Here is a 16,860-nt window from a genome sequence, read left to right as displayed (position 1 = left end):
TATATATGTGCACAGAATACCAAAAAAGTCCTTATTTTCATATGGATGCAAAAAAAAATCAATTAACTGTCTCAAAAATGTTTTTCATCAAAAATGATGTATTGCATATGTATGCACGGAATTTCAAAAACATTTTTTTTTTTGCAAAAAAGATAGAATTAATAACAAAATTTTCTCAAAAAATCATATTTATTTGTTTTGCACAGATATACATTAAAGCTCGAATCACAAATAAGATAAAAACAGCTACCTCAAGTTAATTTGCAGCATTAGGATAGATTTTTCGAACATGCTCAATAAAATTGTGGAATGGATTTTCCCCAAAACGTTGACGCCAGAGAAATTCCGCCAGGTAGTTATTCAGCATAGCACGGTGAGTTCCGAAACGCCTTTTATTTTTTTCTTTAGCTTTTTGCCAGACTGACTTCACATGATTTGTGGTTGCGTTTGTAAAGCGATCGACAAAATAAAGCGAATGATTAACAGTCAGATAATTGTATCCCAAGTTACCTATGGTGTTGTAAGCTTGCCACAAATCAAAAACTACTGTGGTTCCAGGCAAAACATACTGTTGCAAAATTGGCAGCAAATGGGTAGCATCACATCGTGGCACAGCAACCATAAAGCTTTGGTTTGTCTCAACGTCATAACCACCAAAGACCCATTCCTCCCGCACCGTATGACCTCGATGGTACTTTCTCCTGACGAAGCAACTCTCGTCTATTTCAAGAGTATGGCCAGGGCCGCCCAAAACTATTGGCTCAATTAAGAAATATTCATGGCAGATATCCCTACAAAATTGACACCAATCGACCACAGTGTGCTCGCTGCCAATTTTGAGCTCCCTCATTAAAAACTTTTGCTTATTGAGTTCGAAAGCCCACATGTAAGACAGTCGCAAAATTTTAGAAATGCCTAAATGACTGCCAGCAAAAAATGACATTTTCCTGATTGAACATTTCTTTCTACAGTCCCTGCCAACGGAGCAGCGCCAAATTTCGCCATCTTTCCCTGTAGTTTTCTCCAGCTTCATCTCGTTGTATCCAACACAATTCCCATTTTCACACACCAAATCTTTCTTCAAAAGACCTTGTTGCCTAGCCCATTTTATAGAGCTTTGTGTGTTCTACGTAACACGGTATAAATCTTCCATTACAAAGCCACCCAAATCTGGAAAATTTCTCCCCATTTTGGCACACACAGTAATATACCATACTTCAAAACAGACAGCCTCGACAGAAAAATATAGATTGTTGGGCGCACTGATCAAGATACATAACTGTGAGCAACAGGGACACATACCATATGCAACAATATGCAAAGCCAACAACAGCTATCATGGTTAGGATATATGAAACTGTGAGCATTACCTATGGGTAAAGAACTCTCTGAAGAAATATATTTAAGTGTCTGCAGCATATTGGCATAGCAACATGAACAAGTTGGTGAAAGCAGACAGTTAATTGATCTTTTTTTTTCATCCATATGAAAATAAGTACTTTTTTGGTATTCCGTGCATATATATGCTTATATCTTCAGAAATACGCGTTTCCTTCACAAACAGGTACTTTTCTCGTGATCAGCGCATGTACCCCCTAAATTGCATAAGTGCCGGAAACGAAATGTTCTGTTTAGGGAGCGATTTCAGTTTAAGCTTTTTAAGTATTGAAACTTGTTTCTTGACTATCAGAACGTAATCAGTTAAGCATTTCATAATACGTATCAGCTCAGGAAGGCGTCACATCACTATTCACCCTTTTCTTTTAAAGTACTGAATTGAAGAGGAAGTTTTGTCGAAAGTCATCACTTCGTGAGCCATCTGTTTTATTTGCAACTTACAGAGATTGTTTAAAACAATTGTCATCAATGTTGACATGTTTATATCTTCTAATTCTGTTCGTGTTAATCGTTTATGATTACTACACAACTAATCCACACTAGTACTCACGTTATTCCTTACTGAACCTCCACATCCCACTTACTTATTCAGAAGTTTTTAAGCGTGACTATCTGGACACGCATTGCAGCTTGTGTGATCCGATTGTTAGTGAATGGCGCTTGGCTTAACTCGTATTGCACCTAGCGATATTTATTTTAGTTTTTTAAAGCAGCAGGCCGGCCGGAGTGGCCGAGCGGTTAAAGGCGCTACAGTCTGGAACCGCACGACCGCTACGGTCGCAGGTTCGAATCCTGCCTCGGGCATGGATGTGTGTGATGTCCTTAGGTTAGTTAGGTTTAAGTAGTTCTAAGTTCTAGGGGACTTATGACCACAGCAGTTGAGTCCCATAGTGCTCAGAGCCATTTGAACCATTTTTTTTTAAAGCAGCATGATTTCTTCCAGCTCTTCCTGTTGGAGATGAAAGTAGGCATGGAACTTTCCGTTGTTGCCCAGCTTGTTAGTGAATGGCATTTCTTAAGAGTCAGGTTCAGAAATTGTTTAGTGCGTTGAGAGAACAGTGAGTGTTTATTCATTTAGCGCAGCTTCAGATTACTTTCTGCTGCAGTATATGTTTATTCTGTATGTCTATCAATTACAGTTGTTAGGACAAACGTATTATCGTATTCAAAGTACTGTGTCAAAAAAAAAATCGTGTTGTTCTATGCTCATAGCAGTGAGTAGTTCAGTCACGATACAAGAATCATGCACAGATACGCATGTAAACGCTTGTTTCTTTAACATACAAGTAGCGACAATAAATTAATGAGACTGATTTTCTTTGCAAGATGTGGCAACCCTGCAGGCTTGCATAGGCACAATATCTTTGACCTAGGTCCATAAACTGCTTCTACTCCAAGCGGCATATCGATGCGACTACTCAGTCGTGAGTTGTGCTGTAATAAGTTTGCGCAACGGTATGCCATTTCTTTTTGATGAAATTGGGTGAAAGCGCGACGACAACTTACGGTAAGCTTCAGAAGGCTTTTAGAGAGGAGGTTACGCCAAGAGCTCAAGTTTTTCGTTGGCATAAAATTTTTAGTGAAGGCAGAACGAATGTTGAAGACGAACACCGCAGTGGACGACCATCAACCTCTTTGATTCCAAGGGAATTGTTCATAAAGAGTGGACGCCTCCTGGACAAACAGTTAACCAATATTACTACTAAGAAATTTTAGATAGACTTCGTAAAAGAATTCTTCGTGTCCATGCCAACATTGCTGATAATTGGATTCTGCATCACGATAAAGCGCCATCCCATAATGCTCTGTCAGTACAGCAACTTTTATCCTAAAAACAAATTTCAGTACTACTACAGCCACCTTATTCACCAGATATTGTTTCGTGCGACTTTTTTCTATTTCCAAGAGTCAAAACGGCGGTCAAGAGACACCATTTTTAAACAACACAAGATGTCCAAGAAGCTGTGACGAGGGTCTTGGTGAATATTACAGAAGACGAGTTCCAGAAATGTTACCACCAATGGCAGAAGCGCTGGAAAAAGTGTGTGCAATCAGAAGGGAACTAATTTGGTTCAAATGGCTCTGAGCACTATGGGACTTACTTCTGAGGTCATCAGTCCCCTAGAACTTAGAACTACTTAAACCTAACTAACCTAAGGACATCACACACATCCATGCCCGAGGCAGGATTCGAACCTGCGACCGTAGCGGTCGCGCGGTTCCAGACTGTAGCGCCTAGAACCGCTCGGCCACCCTAGCCTGCGAACTAATTTGGAGACAACATTAAACTTGACGAAAACCGTAAGCAAAATTTTTTTTCACATCAGTCTCATTACTTTATTGTCGCACCTCGTATACACTAAGGTGACAAGAGTCATGGGATACCTCCCAATATCGTGTCGGACGTGCTTTTGCCCGGCACAGTGCAGCAAATCAACGAGCCACAGATTCAACAAGCCATTGGCAGTCCCCTACAGAAATACTGAGCTAAGCCTCTACAGCCGTCCATAATGCGAAAGTGTTGTCGGTGCAGGATTTTGTGCACGAAATGACCATTCCATTATGTCCCATAAATGTTACAGGGGATTCATGTCGGGCGATCTGAATGGTCGAATCATTCGCTCGAGTTCTCCGGAATGTTCTTCAAAGCAATCGCGAATCAGTTGTGGCCTGGTGCAAATTCCATCGTTGTTTGGGAACATGAAGTCCATGAATAGCTCCAAGTGGTATTCAAGTAGCCCAACATAACCACTCAATAACTATTTGATTAGTATTTTGAATGCTTGACAACAGCACGTTCGGAGATACTAACTATTTCACGTACAACAAGAGTTATACATGGGTAGTGTTTACATCTAGTTTTCACAAATTCTGTTACAAGTCTTTCCCCTATATTGAGAATGAATGCTGATAACCTTACTGTTCAGCACTGAAGTTAAATCGATTCAGCCATAGGATGATGACCTAAAGGTGTCTGTTTATTGAGTTATAACAAGAGTTCTCCTCTGAGCTAAGCAATGAACCCGATGAAACAATTATTAAACTCCGAGAACATAACTTGTCCACAAATAATGCTCAGGTGTCTCAAGCGCCTCATCAGCGGTCATTATTTTCGTGTATGCTTTTGATCCGAGTGTGTCCCATCACTCTGTCCAAAGTAGTGTGGCGCTTTTTGAGCTAAACGAAGAGCCAAAACGTTATTATCAACGACAACAATAAGACGAAATGCTGTTTGGTGCAGTTATGTTCATCTGACGTCGTAAATAAAGTACATAAACGTAGAGGAGACGAATGTAGAGTGATCATAACGACGATACGGGCCGTAAATGGGTATATCCACTGACACAATCGATTTTCACTAATGGCAGGTTGTTCTGGCCTGCCACCTCGGAAACGGTTGGCGGTTCGTGTGCAACTGTCGCAAGAATCTGTGAAAAGTGACTGAAAGATTGTGATATCACGAGTGGGCTGCAAGGTTTTGGACGGTCACGCCTCATTATACAACTGTAAAGTAGGACAGGCGTCGATATGTGGCTGATTTGAGGGCAGAGTACAAATCTGTTTAGGTGCAGACCGCTTCAGCACACATTGTTGTTGTACAGGGCTCCACGGCAGACGTCTTCAGCTCGTGGTCTCGCGGTCGTGTTGTCCCTTCCCTAGCACGGGGTCCCGGGTTCGATCCCCGACGGGGTCAGGTATTTTCACCTGCCTCGAGATGACTGGGTGTTTGTGTTGTCCTCATCATTTCATCATCATTCATGAAAGTGGCGAGATTGGAGTGAGCAAAGATTGGGATTTTGTACGGGCGCTGACAACCGCGCAGTGAGCGCCCCACAAACCAAACATCATCATCATCATCATCCACGGCAGCCGACCTTCACGTGTTCCCACGTTGACAGAACGACTTCGTCAGTTACGACTGTAGTGGGCACGGAAGCATCGAGACTGAACCGTGATTCACTGGGAACGTGTCGCCTGGATGAATCACGTTTTTGGTTACACTTGGTCTGTGGCCATGTGCGGAATCCCTCAGAATGGGTGAGCGAAACATGAACAGCGCCGGCCAAAGGGAGCTGCATCAAGGTATGGGGGCTTCCATGGGATCTGTGACAGCTGACAAATAAGTGAACATTATCGCAGAGCACCTGCGTCCCTCAATGCTTGATGTCTTCCCTGACAGCGATGAGATCTTCCAGCAGGATAACTATCCGTGTACCGTTATGACTTCCAATTCCCCATTTGCAATCGTTCACACTGTTTAAAGGACCCTTTCAGGTATTTTACTAGAATATCTGTCATCTTGAACATATGTTTCAGGTGGTGCTTCTAACGAATAGTGCGTTCGTAGTGGGACCTTTGAAACGGATCACAGTTCATTGTAGTGAAGACGCCGAGTCTGCCCGGTAACAACCATATGACGAACTTATGCTAACACATAGTCGAGAGATTTCGAAGCCCTAGAAGAAACATTTCTGAACAGATATTGCAGGATCAGTGAAGATTTCCACTGTAATGTGTCTCAACAACCAGAAAAGAGTGGATGGCACTTTACACTACATATTAACAGTCTAGAGAACCAAATACAGAAATGAGACTGATCCAGGCAACATCCTCTTGGAGGTAATTGAAAGTGGCGGTTTTCCCCTCAGGTCCAAACTTTTAAAAGGCATCCTCTTAATTTAGCGGCTGCTCCCGGCGGAGGTTCGAATCCTCCCTCGGGCATAGGTGTGTGTGTGTTTTATTCTTCGATAGTTTAGGTTAAGTAGTGTGTAAGCTTAGGGACAGATCATCTTAGCAGTTAAGCCCCATAAAATTTCACACACATTTGAAAATTTTTCTTAATTTAGACGACGAGAAAATAGTTGTTTGTACAGTAAATGTAGAGGATTGTCAGTTACAGGTGAAATTATTGCTGGAATCTTGTCCAATCTTGTTCAATCGCCTGTAAGCGTTACAGCATACTCGGTGAGTCGTAGAGTTTTGTCCATGCATTCAGATGCACTGCTTATTTTATCTGTGCAAATAGCTGAATGAAAAGTGTAGTGATCAAAAATAATCTTCCAGTTGAGCCCTCTATGACGTGAAGCTCTCTTACGGGTTAATAAAACTCAAAAGGATGATCCAAGACTAAATATAAAAGATAAAATGATGTTTGAAGACTGAGTTTTCGCGTTTAAATAAATGTAAAATAAATGCAAGCTGCTGACTTACTTGTTCAAATTTGTCATCTTTATCCATATTTCGTCGAATTTCAAGACAAGCCATAGTTAAATGCAAAAGCAGGAGCCAAATACCTCACAGTCATTATCTTCAAGCATGATTCTGGGACTAGAACGAGTTTGGGTGTTCGTAGGGAACAGAGAAAGTAACTTGCCATCAGTTCAGTCCTACAGTTCGTCATGCTAACAGGACAGGAGAAAATCCATTGTCGCCTTCGAAGATCTGATAGCATCGTGAGGCACTTAAGTAGAGGGCTACTACAAATGATTGAAGCGATTTCATAAATTCACTGTAGCTCCATTCATTGACATATGGTCACGACACACTACAGATACGTAGAAAAACTCATAAAGTTTTGTTCGGCTGAAGCCGCACTTCAGGTTTCTGCCGCCAGAGCACTCGAGAGCGCAGTGAGACAAAATGACGACAGGAGCCGAGAAAGCGTACGTCGTGCTTGAAATGCACTCACATCAGTCAGTCATAACAGTGCAACGACACTTCAGGTCGAAGTTCAACAAAGATCCACCAACTGCTAACTCCATTCGGCGATGGTATGCGCAGTTTAAAGATTGTGGATGCCTCTGTAAGGGGAAATCAACGGGTCGGCCTGCAGTGAGCGAAGAAACGGTTGAACGCGTGCGGGCAAGTTTCACGTGTAGCCCGCGGAAGTCGACGAATAAAGCAAGCAGGGAGCTAAACGTACCACAGCCGACGGTTTGGAAAATCTTACGGAAAAGGCTAAAGCAGAAGCCTTACCGTTTACAATTCCTACAAGCCCTGACACCCGATGACAAAGTCAAACGCTTTGAATTTTCGGCGCGGTTGCAACAGCTCATGGAAGAGGATGCGTTCAGTGCGAAACTTGTTTTTAGTGATGAAGCAACATTTTTTCTTAATGGTGAAGTGAACAGACACATTGTGCGAATCTCGGCGGTAGAGAATCCTCACGCATTCGTGCAGCAAATTCGCTATTCACCAAAAATTAACGTGTATTGTGCAATCTCACGGTTTAAAATTTACGGCCCCTTTTTCCTTTGCGAAAAAAAACGTTACAGGACACGTGTATCTGGACACGCTGGAAAATTGGCTCATGCCACAACTGGAGACCGACAGCGCCGACTTCATCTTTCAACAGGATGGTGCTCCACCGCACTTCCATCATGGTGTTCGGCATTTCTTAAACAGGAGATTGGAAAACCGATGGATCGGTCGTGGTGGAGATCATGATCAGAAATTCATGTCATGGCCTCCACGCTCTCCTGACTTAACCCCATGCGATTTCTTTCTGTGGGATTATGTGAAAGATTCAGGGTTTAAACCTCCTCTACCAAGAAACGTGCCAGAACTGCGAGCTCGCATCAACGATGCTTTCGAACTCATTGACGGAGACATGCTGCGCCGAGTGTGGGAGGAACTTGATTATCGGCTTGATGTCTGCCGAATCACTAAAGGGGCACATATCGAACATTTGTGAATGCCTAAAAAAACTTTTTGAGTTTTTGTATGTGTGTGCAAAGCATTGTGAAAATATCTCAAATAATAAAGTTATTGTAGAGCTGTGAAATCGCTTCAGTCATTTGTAATAACCCTGTACTTCGACTCGAGAAGTCGATGAGAAGCGGCCGTGAAAACCGCGCGACACAGGTGTCTGGTGTGCTGGCCGGAACAGCAGAAATAGGCACCGGTCAGAGAGCTGGAGGACTGCGTGGAGCTGTTGTTTGTTTTCGCAAAACAAAGTGTTGGCTTGAAACAGCTAGTGTGTACACGAAAAAATGAGTGTATGCTTTAAGATATTTGTGGCTGAACAGACCGTGATGTGCATGAGGATAGTCTAGCTTCGCAACGTTCATCTGAGGAAGAACACTTTATGTGGTGTCACCGCCAGACACCACACTTGCTAGGTGGTAGCCTTTAAATCGGCCGCGGTCCGCTAGTATACGTCGGACCCGCGTGTCGCCACTGTCAGTGATTGCAGACCGAGCGCCACCACACGGCAGGTCTAGAGAGACTTCCTAACACTCGCCCCAGTTGTACAGCCGACTTTGCTAGCGATGGTTCACTGACAAATTACGCTCTCATTTGCCGAGACGATAGTTAGCATAGCCTTCAGCTACGTCATTTGCTACGACCTAGCAAGGCGCCATTATCATTTGCTATCAATTTTGTGATGCATGTACCGTCAGACCGATGTTCACCAATTATGGATTAAAGTTAAGTATTCCAGAAGCTACGTACTATTTTTGCTACTATAAACACCTTGTCATTTTCCAGACCTCACGCCAGCCTGCGTGAGCTTAACGCGTGCCTTTCGGCTTCACCTCATAGTGACTTGGCTGTCTTGCCAAGTCACAACACTTTACATGCTCGTCACTCCATTTACTCCGTCTCATAGCCAAAGTCTGCTAGTTCACAACCGTTGTCCGAAGCGAAATACTGATTATGGTGAGAGCACACATCGATTTCATATTCTGTAAATATGACATTGTCACAATTGGGTGCGCCACTGCCAAAATTTTCATCTCAGAGTAACACTTGCAACCTATGCCCTCAATTATTTGCTGGATAGATCACAATTCCCGTCGTCCTCTATACTTTTTATCCTCTATGGCTCCCTATAATACCATGGAAGTTATTCCCTGATGTCTCAACAGATGCCGTATCATCCTGTCCATTCCTCTTTTCAGTGTTCCAATATATTGCTTTCCTCGTCGATTCTGCGAAGCACCTCCTCATTCCTTACTTAATCAGTCCATGTAACTTCCAATATTCTTCTGTAGCACAAAATCTCTAACGCTTTTCCGCACAGTCCCTGTCTCACTACCATAAAATGCTGTGCTCCAAATGAACATTCTCAGAAATTTCTTTTTCAAATTAAGACCTATGTTTGGTACTAGTAGACTTATCTTGGCCAGAAATGTGCTTTTTGCCAGTGATAGTCCTCTTTTGATGTCCTACTTGCTCCGTCCGCCACATATTATTTTGCTGCCTATGTAGCGGAATACCTAGACTTCGTCTATATCATGATCACCTACTATGATGTTAAGTTTCTCGCTGTTCTCATTTTTGCTACTTCCTATTACTTTTCTCTTTCTTCGATTTGATCTCAATCCATATTCTGAACTGATTAGACTGTACATTCCATTTAATAGATCCTGCAGTCCTACACTTTCACTGAAGATAGCAACGTCATCGGAGAATCTTCTCATTGATATACTCTCAACTTGAATTTTAATCCCGGTCTTAAACCTTTCTTTCATTTTCGTCATTGCTTCTTCGATGTATAGTTTTAATAGCAGGGGCGAAAGACTGCCTCTCTGTCTCTCACTCTTTTTAATCCGAGCACTTCGTTCTTGTTTTTCTATTCTTATTGTTCCCTCTTGGCTCCGGTACGTATTGAATATAACCCGTCTTTCCCTATATCTTACCCCTATTTTGCTCAGGATATCGAACATCTTGCACCATTTTACATTGTCGAATGCTTTTTCCAGGTCAACAAATCCTTTGAACTTGTCCTGATTTTTCTTGCTTCCACTATCAGCCGCAACATCAGAACTGCCTCTCTGGTGCCTTTATCTTTCCTAAAGCCAAACTGATCTTCATCTGACAGGTGGGCCATTTTCCTTTCAATCCTTCTGTGTATTATTCTTATCAGCAACTTGGATGCATGAGTTGTTAAGCTTGAGCTGTTAAGCTGATTGTACGATAATTGTCGCACGTGTCGGCCCTTACTGTATTCGGAATTGTGTGGACGATGTTTTACCGAAAGTTTGATGGTATATCACCAGTGTGGCGCATTCTACACACCAACGTCAATAATACACTCCTGGAAATGGAAAAAAGAACACATTGACACCGGTGTGTCAGACCCACCATACTTGCTGCGGACACTGCGAGAGGGCTGTACAAGCAATGATCACAAGCACGGCACAGCGGACACACCAGGAACCGCGGTGTTGGCCGTCGAATGGCGCTAGCTGCGCAGCATTTGTGCACCGCCGCCGTCAGTGTCAGCCAGTTTGCCGTGGCATACGGAGCTCCATCGCAGTCTTTAACACTGGTAGCATGCCGCGACAGCGTGGACGTGAACCGTATGTGCAGTTGACGGACTTTGAGCGAGGGCGTATAGTGGGCATGCGGGAGGCCGGGTGGACGTACCGCCGAATTGCTCAACACGTGGGGCGTGAGGTCTCCACAGTACATCGATGTTGTCGCCAGTGGCCGGCGGAAGGTGCACGTGCCCGTCGACTTGGGACCGGACCGCAGCGACGCACGGATGCACGCCAAGACCGTAGGATCCTACGCAGTGCCGTAGGGGACCACACCGCCACTTCCCAGCAAATTAGGGACACTGTTGCTCCTGGGGTATTGGCGAGGACCATTCGCAACCGTCTCCATGAAGCTGGGCTACGGTCCCGCACACCGTTAGGCCGTCTTCCGCTCACGCCCCAACATCGTGCAGCCCGCCTCCAGTGGTGTCGCGACAGGCGTGAATGGAGGGACGAATGGAGACGTGTCGTCTTCAGCGATGAGAGTCGCTTCTGCCTTGGTGCCAATGATGGTCGTATGCGTGTTTGGCGCCGTGCAGGTGAGCGCCACAATCAGGACTGCATACGACCGAGGCACACAGGGCCAACACCCGGCATCACGGTGTGGGGAGCTATCTCCTACACTGGCCGTACACCACTGGTAGTCGTCGAGGGGACACTGAACAGTGCACGGTACATCCAAACCGTCATCGAACCCATCGTTCTACCATTCCTAGACCGGCAAGGGAACTTGCTGTTCCAACAGGACAATGCACGTCCGCATGTATCCCGTGCCACCCAACGTGCTCTAGAAGGTGTAAGTCAACTACCCTGGCCAGCAATATCTCCGGATCTGTCCCCCATTGAGCATGTTTGGGACTGGATGAAGCGTCGTCTCACGCGGTCTGCACGTCCAGCACGAACGCTGGTCCAACTGAGGCGCCAGGTGGAAATGGCATGGCAAGCCGTTCCACAGGACTACATCCAGCATCTCTACGATCGTCTCCATGGGAGAATAGCAGCCTGCATTGCTGCGAAAGGTGGATATACACTGTACTAGTGCCGACATTGTGCATGCTCTGTTGCCTGTGTCTATGTGCCTGTGGTTCTGTCAGTGTGATCATGTGATGTATCTGACCCCAGGAATGTGTCAAAAAGTTTCCCCTTCCTGGGACAATGAATTCACGGTGTTCTTATTTCAATTTCCAGGAGTGTAGTTTAGCTGCCATTTCCCCCAATGATTTTAGAAATTCCGTTGGAATGATATCCATCCCCTCTGCCTTATTTGATTTTAAGTCTTCCAAAGCTCTTCTAAATTCTGATTCAAATACTGGATTCGCTATCTCTTCGCTATACACTCCTGTTTCTTCCTCTATCACGTCATCAGATCTAGTGTTCTCCCTCATGAAGCCCTATTTCCACCTATTCCCTCTCTCCTCTACATTTAACAGTGAAATTCCCATTGCGCTCTTAACGTTACCGCCATTTTTTCTAATTTCACCGAAGGTTGTTTCGACGTTTCTATATGCCGAATCCGGCCTTCCGACAATCATTTCGTTTTCGATTTCGTCACATTTTTCACGTAGCCATTTCTTCTTAGTTTCCCTTGCACTTCCCATTTTCTGTTCATTCGTAAGTGACTCGTATTTCTGTATTCCTGAATTTCCATGAACATTTTGGTAAGTCCTTCTTTTGTCGATCAACTGAAGTATTTCTTCTGTTACCCATGATTTTCTTGCAGTTCCTTCCTTGTGCCTATGGTTTTCTCTCCAACGTCTGTGATTGCCATTTTTAGAGACATCCATTCCTCTTCAAAGGAACTGCCTGCTGAGCTACTCAGTACCGCAGTATATCTAGCCTCAGAGATCTTCAAGAGTATCTCTTCATTACTGGTACTTCCGTATCCCACTTCTCTGCGTATTGATTCTTCCTGAATAGTCTCTTAAACTTCAGCCTACTCATCAACATTAAGGAATTGTGATGTGAATCGATATCTGCTCCTGGGTGTGCCTTACAATCCATCACCTCATTTCAGAATCGCTGCCTGACCTTCTTGTAATCTATCTGAAATCTTCCTTTATCTCCCGCCCTTCTCCAAGCATACCTCCTCCGCTTGTGACTCTTGAACAGAGCGTTCGCTGTTACCAGCTGAAACTTATTATAGAACTCAATTAGTCTTTCTTCTATCTCATTCCGTCTCCCAAGCCCACATTCTTCCTTAATCCTTTCTTCTGCTCCTTTTACTACAACCGCATTCCAGTCCCCTATGGCCCTTAGGTTTTCACCTCCCTTAACGTAATGAACTACCCTTTCAATACCTTCTTATACTTTCCCAATCTTATACTTTCCCCATCTTCAGCTTGTGACGTCGGCATGTATACCTGGACTATCGTTGTCGGTGTTGGTTTGCTGTCGATTCTGAACTGTTCACAGTAACTCACTCTCTGCCCTACCTTGCTATTCATAAAGAATCTTGTTCACGTTTTACCATTTTCTGCCACTGATGATTTTACCCTATACTCGTTTCACGAGAAATCCTTGTCTACTTTTCATTTCACTTCACTGGCGCCGACTGTATCTAGACTGAGCCTTAGAATTTTCCTTTTCAGATTTTCTAGCCTCCCTACTGCGTTCAAACTACTGACATTCCACGGCCCTACTCGAAGAATGTTATCCTTTCGTTGGTTATTCCATCTTTTTCTGATGTTCACCTTCCCCCTGGCAGTCCACTCGCGGAGATCCGAATGTGAGACTAGTCCGGAATCTTTTGCCTATGGAAAGATTATCATGTCACTTTTCAATTACATGCCATCTGTCCTGTGGTTACATATTATGTCTTTAATACAGCAGTTTTCACTACCATTGATCATTGCTAACTCTTCCGCAATTTAGTGAAGTTTCCTATCCCAAGGGCCAGAGAGTGTCCTGCACCTGCGTCTACTCGTCCGCCCTATTTGACAAGGCCGTTGGCTAAATGAGGGTGACTGCCTGTGCCAGAAGTCTTCGGTTGTCATTTCTTTTTATTCAAAATTTAAACAGGGGCTGTGTTTAAACTCTGAACCGAGGATTTTTTTAATACTAAATAAAAAATAGTTTATGTTATTCATTCAGCCATGGTGTACAAGTATAAGCGCAGAAGAAAGAGTCTTTCATGCGATCGATACGATGTGGAGAGAGCAATAGAGGCTTTGATGGTGGGCCTGGCTTTTAGAACTGCTGCAAGCACCTATCGAGTTCTACGGAATATGTTGAACAGGAGAGATATGAAGGAAAATTTAAATGCTACTAACAACAAGAAGGTACATATTTCCAGAGCTGCATGATTTCAAGAAAAGGAAATTTACGATCATCTTTGTTGCTGAAGGAAAAATTTTTCAACATGGGACTTGCGAATACGCGACGCACAGTATTTGAACTGTGCGAGAGCAGGAATCGTACGCATGATTTTAATAACGATATAAGAATGGCAGGAAATAGAAATTGCAGCTTTTTAAAAGAAAAAAACTAATAATTACACTACTGGCCAATAAAATTGCTACACCACGAAGATAGCGTGCTACAGACGCGAAATTTAACCGACAGGAAGAAGATGCTGTGATATGCAAATGATTAGCTTTTCAGAGCATTCACACAAGGTTGGCGCCGGTGGCGACACCTACAACGTGCTGACATGAGGAAAGTTTCCAACTGATTTCTCGTACACAAACAGCAATTGACCGGCGTTGCCTGGTGAAACGTAGTTGTGATGCCTCGTCTGAGGAGGAGAAATGCGTACCATCACGTTTCCGATAAAGGTCGGATTGTAGCCTATTGCGATTGCGGTTTATCGTATCGCGACACTACTGCTCGCGTTGGTCGAGATCCAATGGCTGTTAGCAGAATATGGAATCGGTGGGTTCAGGAGGGTAATAAGGAACGCCGTGCGGGATCCCAACGGCCTCGTATCACTAGCAGTCTGGATGACAGGCGGATAAGATATCCGCAAGGCCGTAACGGATCGTGCAGCCACGTCTCGATCCCTGTGTCAACAGATGGGGACGTTTGCAAGATAACAACCATCTGCACGAACAGTTCGACGACGTTTGCAGCAGCATGGACTATCAGCTCGGAGACCATGGCTGCGGGTACCGTTGACGCTGCATCACAGACAGGAGCGCCTGCGATGGTGTACTCTACGACGAACCTGTGTTCACGAATGGCAAAACGTCATTTTTTCGGATGAATCCAGGTTCTGTTTACAGCATCATGATGGTCGCATCCGTGTTTGACGACATCGCGGTGAACGCACATTGGAAGCGGGTATTCGTCATCGCCATACTGGCGTTATCAGCCGGCGTGGTGGTATGGGGTGCCATTGGTTACACGTCTCGGTCACCTCTAGTTCCCATTGACGGCACTTTGAACAGTGGACGTTACATTTCAGATGTGTTACGACCTGTGGCTCTACCCCTCATTCGATCCCTGCGAAACCATATATTTCAGCAGGATAATGGACGACCGCATGTTGCTGGTCCTGGATACAGAAAATGTTCGCCTTATGCCCTGGCCAGCACATTCTCCAGATCTCTCACCAATTCAAAACGTCTGGTCAATGGTGGCCTAGCAACTGGCTCGTCACAATACGCCAGTCACAATACTCTTGATGAACTGTGGTATCGTGTTGAAGCTGCATGGGCAGCTGTACCTGTACACGCCATCCAAGCTCTGTTTGACTCAATGCCCAGGCGTACAAGGCCGTTACTACGGCCAGAGGTGGTTGTTGTGGGTACTGATTTCTCAGGATCTATGCACCCAAATTGCGTGAAAATGTAATCACATGTCAGTTCTAGTATAATATATTTGTGCAATGAATACCCGTTTATCATGTGAATTTCTTCTTGGTGTAGCAATTTTAATGGCAAGTAGTATATATTACGTAACTAGTTTTTTACTCTCATGGCGTAATTCGTACAGTAAATTAGCTTTTTCTTTCAGTACAGTTTTTCAAAGTTAAAACTGTTTTCTCATTTTATTCAGCCCTTTTCACCTATGTGGCCACTATGCCCTACTCCGTGCCCTACTCCGTCGTGCACAATCGCCAATCACGTATTTTTCAGATTATGGATTATTTAGGTACTTTCCTTTTGTCCTAAAAGAATGAATAAGTCAGGAAGGTAGGAGGATAGTTTGACTGTACATCCCGTGATTTCGGAATTTCTGGGTCGACTGGAACTTATCACAAATAATCGCCAAACTTTGGGGTGGTGTTATGCCCGCCCTTCCTCTACTACCAGGGGCGTTTAATAAGTAATGCATTTTTATTTTGAAAGCCTGTTTGTTTCATTCAGGATTCCAATACACCACATTATTACCCACCGTTCTGGCTACAACACCCTGATTTTGAACATTATTTCAGTTCAATGCGACGGCCTTACGCCACCTTATGGCAGGGCCTGTATGCATTCATGGTACCATTGGTCGACGTCGCAGGCAACGTCTCGCTGCAGCAGTAACCTCCCCACCATCCACGAACTTCTTCCCACGGGAGTGCATCCTTCACTGGGCCAAACAGGTGGAATTCGGTCCAAGGAAGATTTGTGAGCTCCTCTAGGATGCGCGGACTTGTGTGAGGCATTGCGTTCTCAATCAGAAGGACAAATTCATTGGCACTTTTGTAGCGAAGAGGGCAACGGCCTTGTCACAGTGGATACACCGGTTCCCGTCAGATCACCGAAGTTAAGCGCTGTCTGGCATGGTCGGCACTTGGATGGGTGACCTTCCGGACCGCCATGCGCTGTTGCCATTTTTCAGGGTGCACCCAGCCTCGTGATGCCAATTGAGGAGCTACTCGACCGAATAGTAGCGACTTCGGTCATAGAAAACCATCATAACGACCGGGAGAGCGGTGTGCTGACCTCACACCCTTCCTATCTGCATCCTCACCTGAGGATGACACGGCGGTCGGATGGTCCCGATGGGCCACTTGTGGCCTTCAGATTGCTTTGTAACGAAGGCCACGTTTGAAGTTTCTTCAATTTCCTGAGGATAGCAGAATACACTTCAGACTTAATCGCTGCACCATGAGGAAGGACACGGAACAGAATAATCCTTCAGAGCGCCAGAAGACCGTCGCCACGACTTTACCGGCTGATGGTGCGGCTTTGAACTATTTCTTCGGAGAAGAGGTCATTTACTTCATTTCTGTGTCCGGTCAGCATTTCCAGAAAATAGCAGCTGT

General features: G+C 44.5%; 1 protein-coding gene and 1 pseudogene across 1 annotated transcript in view; both read left to right on the top strand.

Annotated features, from left to right (window-relative positions):
- The window catches only part of LOC126416900 (uncharacterized), a 68,501-nt gene that overhangs the window by 31,037 nt on the left and 20,604 nt on the right, over positions 1-16,860 (top strand). The window lies entirely within an intron of this gene.
- On the top strand, positions 16,308-16,425 carry LOC126417354 (5S ribosomal RNA; annotated as a pseudogene).

This window comes from Schistocerca serialis, chromosome 8, assembly GCF_023864345.2.
Source record: "Schistocerca serialis cubense isolate TAMUIC-IGC-003099 chromosome 8, iqSchSeri2.2, whole genome shotgun sequence".
Lineage (NCBI taxonomy): Eukaryota > Metazoa > Arthropoda > Insecta > Orthoptera > Acrididae > Schistocerca > Schistocerca serialis.
Note: the sequence above shows the minus strand (reverse complement) of the source record. Positions and strands in the feature narration are given on the sequence as shown.